The sequence below is a fragment of the Lissotriton vulgaris genome, unplaced genomic scaffold (genome assembly GCF_964263255.1).
Source record: "Lissotriton vulgaris unplaced genomic scaffold, aLisVul1.2 SCAFFOLD_170, whole genome shotgun sequence".
Classification (NCBI taxonomy): domain Eukaryota; kingdom Metazoa; phylum Chordata; class Amphibia; order Caudata; family Salamandridae; genus Lissotriton; species Lissotriton vulgaris.
Window position 1 is genome coordinate 1,311,967 of NW_028241432.1, and position 9,507 is coordinate 1,321,473.

Sequence of the window (9,507 nt, forward strand, 5' to 3'; positions counted from 1 at the left end):
GCTTTTCAGTGAAGAGCAGCCAGGCAAATTTTAGCTAGTTTTACTTGTAAGTGGAGTTGGAAACGCTTTTCAGGCTCAGTACTCGGCTCAAAACATGCAGCCTTAAGGTCTCTCATGATAGCAGGTGGTTAAGTAGAAATTTGCCACTTGGCTGACCCAGCAGGAGCAAACATATGCCAAAAATGTACACAGAATGAGCTTTTCAGTGAATAGCAGCCAGGCACATTTTAGCTAGTTTTCCTGTTAAGTGGGGTTGGAAACGCTTTTCAGGATCAGTACTCGGCTCAAAACATGCAGCCCTGAGGTCTCTCATGATAGCAGGTGGTTAAATAGAAATTCGCTGCTCAGCTGACCCTGTAGGAGCAACCGTATGCCAAAAATGTAAGCAGAATGAGCTTTTCAGTGAATAGCAGCCAGGCACATTTTAGCTAGTTTTACTTGTAAGTGGGGTTGGAAACGCTTTTCAGGATCAGTACTGGGCTCAAAACATGCAGCCCTGAGGTCTCTCATGATAGCAGGTGGTTAAATAGAAATTCGCTGCTCAGCTGACCCTGTAGGAGCAACCGTATGCTAAAAATGTAAGCAGAATGAGCTTTTCAGTGAAAAGCAGACAGGCACATTTTAGCTAGTTTTAATTGTAAGTGAGGTTGGAAACGCTTTTCGGGCTCAGTACTGGGCTCAAAACATGCAGCCTTGAGGTCTCTCATGATAGCAGGTGGTTAAATAGAAATTCGCTGATCAGCTGACCCTGTAGGAGCAAACGTATGCCAAAAATGTACGCAGAATGAGCTTTTCAGTGAAGAGCAGCCAGGCAAATTTTAGCTAGTTTTACTTGTAACTGGGGTTGGAAACTCTTTTCAGGATCAGTACTGGGCTCAAAACATGCAGCCCTGAGGTCTCTCATGATAGCAGGTGGTTAAATAGAAATTCGCTGCTCAGCTGACCCTGTAGGAGCAACCGTATGCCAAAAATGTAAGCAGAATGAGCTTTTCAGTGAATAGCAGCCAGGCACATTTTGGCTAGTTTTACTTGTAAGTGGGGTTGGAAACGCTTTTCAGGATCAGTACTGGGCTAAAAACATGCAGCCCTGAGGTCTCTCATGATAGCAGGTGGTTAAATAGAAATTCGCTGCTCAGCTGACCCTGTAGGAGCAACCGTGTGCCAAAAATGTAAGCAGAATGAGCTTTTCAGTGAATAGCAGCCAGGCACATTTTAGCTAGTTTTACTTGTAAGTGGAGTTGGAAACGCTTTTCAGGATCAGTACTGGGCTCAAAACATGCAGCCCTGAGGTCTCTCATGATAGCAGGTGGTTAAATAGAAATTCGCTGCTCAGCTGACCCTGTAGGAGCAACCGTATGCCAAAAATGTAAGCAGAATGAGCTTTTCAGTGAATAGCAGCCAGGCACATTTTAGCTAGTTTTACTTGTAAGTGGGGTTGGAAACGCTTTTCAGGATCAGTACTGGGCTCAAAACATGCAGCCCTGAGGTCTCTCATGATAGCAGGTGGTTAAATAGAAATTCGCTGCTCAGCTGACCCTGTAGGAGCAACCGTATGCCAAAAATGTAAGCAGAATGAGCTTTTCAGTGAAAAGCAGCCAGGCACATTTTAGCTAGTTTTACTTGTAAGTGAGGTTGGAAACGCTTTTCGGGCTCAGTACTGGGCGCACAACATGCAGCCTTGAGGTCTCTCATGATAGCAGGTGGTTAAATAGAAATTCGCTGATCAGCTGACCCTGTAGGAGCAAACGTATGCCAAAAATTTACGCAGAATGAGCTTTTCAGTGAAGAGCAGCCAGGCAAATTTTAGCTAGTTTTACTTGTAAGTGGAGTTGGAAACGCTTTTCAGGCTCAGTACTGGGCTCAAAACATGCAGCCTTCAGGTCTCTCATGATAGCAGGTGGTTAAATAGAAATTCGCTGCTAGGCTGACCCTGTAGGAGCAAACGTATGCCAAAAATGTAAGCAGAATGAGCTTTTCAGTGAATAGCAGCCAGGCACATTTTAGCTAGTTTTACTTGTAAGTGGGGTTTGAAACTCTTTTCAGGATCAGTACTGGGCTCAAAACATGCAGCCCTGAGGTCTCTCATGATAGCAGGTGGTTAAGTAGAAATTTGCCACTTGGCTGACCCAGCAGGAGCAAACGTATTCCAAAAATGTACGCAGAATGAGCTTTTTAGTGAAGAGCAGCCACGCACATTTTAGCTAGTTTTCCTTGTAAGTGGAGTTGGAAACGCTTTTCATGATCAGTACTGGGCTCAAAACATGCAGCCCTGAGGTCTCTCATGATAGCAGGTGGTTAAATAGAAATTCGCTGCTCAGCTGACCCGGCAGGAGCAAATGTATGCCAAAAATGTACGCAGAATGAGCTTTTCAGTGAAGAGCAGCCAGGCAAATTTTAGCTAGTTTTACTTGTAAGTGGAGTTGGAAACGCTTTTCAGGCTCAGTACTCGGCTCAAAACATGCAGCCTTAAGGTCTCTCATGATAGCAGGTGGTTAAGTAGAAATTTGCCACTTGGCTGACCCAGCAGGAGCAAACATATGCCAAAAATGTACACAGAATGAGCTTTTCAGTGAATAGCAGCCAGGCACATTTTAGCTAGTTTTCCTGTTAAGTGGGGTTGGAAACGCTTTTCAGGATCAGTACTCGGCTCAAAACATGCAGCCCTGAGGTCTCTCATGATAGCAGGTGGTTAAATAGAAATTCGCTGCTCAGCTGACCCTGTAGGAGCAACCGTATGCCAAAAATGTAAGCAGAATGAGCTTTTCAGTGAATAGCAGCCAGGCACATTTTAGCTAGTTTTACTTGTAAGTGGGGTTGGAAACGCTTTTCAGGATCAGTACTGGGCTCAAAACATGCAGCCCTGAGGTCTCTCATGATAGCAGGTGGTTAAATAGAAATTCGCTGCTCAGCTGACCCTGTAGGAGCAACCGTATGCTAAAAATGTAAGCAGAATGAGCTTTTCAGTGAAAAGCAGACAGGCACATTTTAGCTAGTTTTAATTGTAAGTGAGGTTGGAAACGCTTTTCGGGCTCAGTACTGGGCTCAAAACATGCAGCCTTGAGGTCTCTCATGATAGCAGGTGGTTAAATAGAAATTCGCTGATCAGCTGACCCTGTAGGAGCAAACGTATGCCAAAAATGTACGCAGAATGAGCTTTTCAGTGAAGAGCAGCCAGGCAAATTTAAGCTAGTTTTACTTGTAACTGGGGTTGGAAACTCTTTTCAGGATCAGTACTGGGCTCAAAACATGCAGCCCTGAGGTCTCTCATGATAGCAGGTGGTTAAATAGAAATTCGCTGCTCAGCTGACCCTGTAGGAGCAACCGTATGCCAAAAATGTAAGCAGAATGAGCTTTTCAGTGAATAGCAGCCAGGCACATTTTGGCTAGTTTTACTTGTAAGTGGGGTTGGAAACGCTTTTCAGGATCAGTACTGGGCTAAAAACATGCAGCCCTGAGGTCTCTCATGATAGCAGGTGGTTAAATAGAAATTCGCTGCTCAGCTGACCCTGTAGGAGCAACCGTGTGCCAAAAATGTAAGCAGAATGAGCTTTTCAGTGAATAGCAGCCAGGCACATTTTAGCTAGTTTTACTTGTAAGTGGAGTTGGAAACGCTTTTCAGGATCAGTACTGGGCTCAAAACATGCAGCCCTGAGGTCTCTCATGATAGCAGGTGGTTAAATAGAAATTCGCTGCTCAGCTGACCCTGTAGGAGCAACCGTATGCCAAAAATGTAAGCAGAATGAGCTTTTCAGTGAATAGCAGCCAGGCACATTTTAGCTAGTTTTACTTGTAAGTGGGGTTGGAAACGCTTTTCAGGATCAGTACTGGGCTCAAAACATGCAGCCCTGAGGTCTCTCATGATAGCAGGTGGTTAAATAGAAATTCGCTGCTCAGCTGACCCTGTAGGAGCAACCGTATGCCAAAAATGTAAGCAGAATGAGCTTTTCAGTGAAAAGCAGCCAGGCACATTTTAGCTAGTTTTACTTGTAAGTGAGGTTGGAAACGCTTTTCGGGCTCAGTACTGGGCTCACAACATGCAGCCTTGAGGTCTCTCATGATAGCAGGTGGTTAAATAGAAATTCGCTGATCAGCTGACCCTGTAGGAGCAAACGTATGCCAAAAATTTACGCAGAATGAGCTTTTCAGTGAAGAGCAGCCAGGCAAATTTTAGCTAGTTTTACTTGTAAGTGGAGTTGGAAACGCTTTTTAGGCTCAGTACTGGGCTCAAAACATGCAGCCTTGAGGTCTCTCATGATAGCAGGTGGTTAAATAGAAATTCGCTGCTAGGCTGACCCTGTAGGAGCAAACGTATGCCAAAAATGTAAGCAGAATGAGCTTTTCAGTGAATAGCAGCCAGGCACATTTTAGCTAGTTTTACTTGTAAGTGGGGTTTGAAACTCTTTTCAGGATCAGTACTGGGCTCAAAACATGCAGCCCTGAGGTCTCTCATGATAGCAGGTGGTTAAGTAGAAATTTGCCACTTGGCTGACCCAGCAGGAGCAAACGTATTCCAAAAATGTACGCAGAATGAGCTTTTTAGTGAAGAGCAGCCACGCACATTTTAGCTAGTTTTCCTTGTAAGTGGAGTTGGAAACGCTTTTCAGGATCAGTACTGGGCTCAAAACATGCAGCCCTGAGGTCTCTCATGATAGCAGGTGGTTAAATAGAAATTCGCTGCTCAGCTGACCCGGCAGGAGCAAATGTATGCCAAAAATGTACGCAGAATGAGCTTTTCAGTGAAGAGCAGCCAGGCAAATTTTAGCTAGTTTTACTTGTAAGTGGAGTTGGAAACGCTTTTCAGGCTCAGTACTCGGCTCAAAACATGCAGCCTTAAGGTCTCTCATGATAGCAGGTGGTTAAGTAGAAATTTGCCACTTGGCTGACCCAGCAGGAGCAAACATATGCCAAAAATGTACACAGAATGAGCTTTTCAGTGAATAGCAGCCAGGCACATTTTAGCTAGTTTTCCTGTTAAGTGGGGTTGGAAACGCTTTTCAGGATCAGTACTCGGCTCAAAACATGCAGCCCTGAGGTCTCTCATGATAGCAGGTGGTTAAATAGAAATTCGCTGCTCAGCTGACCCTGTAGGAGCAACCGTATGCCAAAAATGTAAGCAGAATGAGCTTTTCAGTGAATAGCAGCCAGGCACATTTTAGCTAGTTTTACTTGTAAGTGGGGTTGGAAACGCTTTTCAGGATCAGTACTGGGCTCAAAACATGCAGCCCTGAGGTCTCTCATGATAGCAGGTGGTTAAATAGAAATTCGCTGCTCAGCTGTCCCTGTAGGAGCAACCGTATGCTAAAAATGTAAGCAGAATGAGCTTTTCAGTGAAAAGCAGACAGGCACATTTTAGCTAGTTTTAATTGTAAGTGAGGTTGGAAACGCTTTTCGGGCTCAGTACTGGGCTCAAAACATGCAGCCTTGAGGTCTCTCATGATAGCAGGTGGTTAAATAGAAATTCGCTGATCAGCTGACCCTGTAGGAGCAAACGTATGCCAAAAATGTACGCAGAATGAGCTTTTCAGTGAAGAGCAGCCAGGCAAATTTTAGCTAGTTTTACTTGTAACTGGGGTTGAAAACTCTTTTCAGGATCAGTACTGGGCTCAAAACATGCAGCCCTGAGGTCTCTCATGATAGCAGGTGGTTAAATAGAAATTCGCTGCTCAGCTGACCCTGTAGGAGCAACCGTATGCCAAAAATGTAAGCAGAATGAGCTTTTCAGTGAATAGCAGCCAGGCACATTTTGGCTAGTTTTACTTGTAAGTGAGGTTGGAAACGCTTTTCAGGCTCAGTACTGGGCTCAAAACATGCAGCCTTGAGGTCTCTCATGATAGCAGGTGGTTAAATAGAAATTCGCTGCTAGGCTGACCCTGTAGGAGCAAACGTATGCCAAAAATGTAAGCAGAATGAGCTTTTCAGTGAATAGCAGCCAGGCACATTTTAGCTAGTTTTACTTGTAAGTGGGGTTTGAAACTCTTTTCAGGATCAGTACTGGGCTCAAAACATGCAGCCCTGAGGTCTCTCATGATAGCAGGTGGTTAAGTAGAAATTTGCCACTTGGCTGACCCAGCAGGAGCAAACGTATTCCAAAAATGTACGCAGAATGAGCTTTTTAGTGAAGAGCAGCCACGCACATTTTAGCTAGTTTTCCTTGTAAGTGGAGTTGGAAACGCTTTTCAGGATCAGTACTGGGCTCAAAACATGCAGCCCTGAGGTCTCTCATGATAGCAGGTGGTTAAATAGAAATTCGCTGCTCAGCTGACCCGGCAGGAGCAAATGTATGCCAAAAATGTACGCAGAATGAGCTTTTCAGTGAAGAGCAGCCAGGCAAATTTTAGCTAGTTTTACTTGTAAGTGGAGTTGGAAACGCTTTTCAGGCTCAGTACTCGGCTCAAAACATGCAGCCTTAAGGTCTCTCATGATAGCAGGTGGTTAAGTAGAAATTTGCCACTTGGCTGACCCAGCAGGAGCAAACATATGCCAAAAATGTACACAGAATGAGCTTTTCAGTGAATAGCAGCCAGGCACATTTTAGCTAGTTTTCCTGTTAAGTGGGGTTGGAAACGCTTTTCAGGATCAGTACTCGGCTCAAAACATGCAGCCCTGAGGTCTCTCATGATAGCAGGTGGTTAAATAGAAATTCGCTGCTCAGCTGACCCTGTAGGAGCAACCGTATGCCAAAAATGTAAGCAGAATGAGCTTTTCAGTGAATAGCAGCCAGGCACATTTTAGCTAGTTTTACTTGTAAGTGGGGTTGGAAACGCTTTTCAGGATCAGTACTGGGCTCAAAACATGCAGCCCTGAGGTCTCTCATGATAGCAGGTGGTTAAATAGAAATTCGCTGCTCAGCTGACCCTGTAGGAGCAACCGTATGCTAAAAATGTAAGCAGAATGAGCTTTTCAGTGAAAAGCAGACAGGCACATTTTAGCTAGTTTTAATTGTAAGTGAGGTTGGAAACGCTTTTCGGGCTCAGTACTGGGCTCAAAACATGCAGCCTTGAGGTCTCTCATGATAGCAGGTGGTTAAATAGAAATTCGCTGATCAGCTGACCCTGTAGGAGCAAACGTATGCCAAAAATGTACGCAGAATGAGCTTTTCAGTGAAGAGCAGCCAGGCAAATTTTAGCTAGTTTTACTTGTAACTGGGGTTGGAAACTCTTTTCAGGATCAGTACTGGGCTCAAAACATGCAGCCCTGAGGTCTCTCATGATAGCAGGTGGTTAAATAGAAATTCGCTGCTCAGCTGACCCTGTAGGAGCAACCGTATGCCAAAAATGTAAGCAGAATGAGCTTTTCAGTGAATAGCAGCCAGGCACATTTTGGCTAGTTTTACTTGTAAGTGGGGTTGGAAACGCTTTTCAGGATCAGTACTGGGCTAAAAACATGCAGCCCTGAGGTCTCTCATGATAGCAGGTGGTTAAATAGAAATTCGCTGCTCAGCTGACCCTGTAGGAGCAACCGTGTGCCAAAAATGTAAGCAGAATGAGCTTTTCAGTGAATAGCAGCCAGGCACATTTTAGCTAGTTTTACTTGTAAGTGGAGTTGGAAACGCTTTTCAGGATCAGTACTGGGCTCAAAACATGCAGCCCTGAGGTCTCTCATGATAGCAGGTGGTTAAATAGAAATTCGCTGCTCAGCTGACCCTGTAGGAGCAACCGTATGCCAAAAATGTAAGCAGAATGAGCTTTTCAGTGAATAGCAGCCAGGCACATTTTAGCTAGTTTTACTTGTAAGTGGGGTTGGAAACGCTTTTCAGGATCAGTACTGGGCTCAAAACATGCAGCCCTGAGGTCTCTCATGATAGCAGGTGGTTAAATAGAAATTCGCTGCTCAGCTGACCCTGTAGGAGCAACCGTATGCCAAAAATGTAAGCAGAATGAGCTTTTCAGTGAAAAGCAGCCAGGCACATTTTAGCTAGTTTTACTTGTAAGTGAGGTTGGAAACGCTTTTCGGGCACAGTACTGGGCGCACAACATGCAGCCTTGAGGTCTCTCATGATAGCAGGTGGTTAAATAGAAATTCGCTGATCAGCTGACCCTGTAGGAGCAAACGTATGCCAAAAATTTACGCAGAATGAGCTTTTCAGTGAAGAGCAGCCAGGCAAATTTTAGCTAGTTTTACTTGTAAGTGGAGTTGGAAACGCTTTTCAGGCTCAGTACTGGGCTCAAAACATGCAGCCTTGAGGTCTCTCATGATAGCAGGTGGTTAAATAGAAATTCGCTGCTAGGCTGACCCTGTAGGAGCAAACGTATGCCAAAAATGTAAGCAGAATGAGCTTTTCAGTGAATAGCAGCCAGGCACATTTTAGCTAGTTTTACTTGTAAGTGGGGTTTGAAACTCTTTTCAGGATCAGTACTGGGCTCAAAACATGCAGCCCTGAGGTCTCTCATGATAGCAGGTGGTTAAGTAGAAATTTGCCACTTGGCTGACCCAGCAGGAGCAAACGTATTCCAAAAATGTACGCAGAATGAGCTTTTTAGTGAAGAGCAGCCACGCACATTTTAGCTAGTTTTCCTTGTAAGTGGAGTTGGAAACGCTTTTCATGATCAGTACTGGGCTCAAAACATGCAGCCCTGAGGTCTCTCATGATAGCAGGTGGTTAAATAGAAATTCGCTGCTCAGCTGACCCGGCAGGAGCAAATGTATGCCAAAAATGTACGCAGAATGAGCTTTTCAGTGAAGAGCAGCCAGGCAAATTTTAGCTAGTTTTACTTGTAAGTGGAGTTGGAAACGCTTTTCAGGCTCAGTACTCGGCTCAAAACATGCAGCCTTAAGGTCTCTCATGATAGCAGGTGGTTAAGTAGAAATTTGCCACTTGGCTGACCCAGCAGGAGCAAACATATGCCAAAAATGTACACAGAATGAGCTTTTCAGTGAATAGCAGCCAGGCACATTTTAGCTAGTTTTCCTGTTAAGTGGGGTTGGAAACGCTTTTCAGGATCAGTACTCGGCTCAAAACATGCAGCCCTGAGGTCTCTCATGATAGCAGGTGGTTAAATAGAAATTCGCTGCTCAGCTGACCCTGTAGGAGCAACCGTATGCCAAAAATGTAAGCAGAATGAGCTTTTCAGTGAATAGCAGCCAGGCACATTTTAGCTAGTTTTACTTGTAAGTGGGGTTGGAAACGCTTTTCAGGATCAGTACTGGGCTCAAAACATGCAGCCCTGAGGTCTCTCATGATAGCAGGTGGTTAAATAGAAATTCGCTGCTCAGCTGACCCTGTAGGAGCAACCGTATGCTAAAAATGTAAGCAGAATGAGCTTTTCAGTGAAAAGCAGACAGGCACATTTTAGCTAGTTTTAATTGTAAGTGAGGTTGGAAACGCTTTTCGGGCTCAGTACTGGGCTCAAAACATGCAGCCTTGAGGTCTCTCATGATAGCAGGTGGTTAAATAGAAATTCGCTGATCAGCTGACCCTGTAGGAGCAAACGTATGCCAAAAATGTACGCAGAATGAGCTTTTCAGTGAAGAGCAGCCAGGCAAATTTAAGCTAGTTTTACTTGTAAC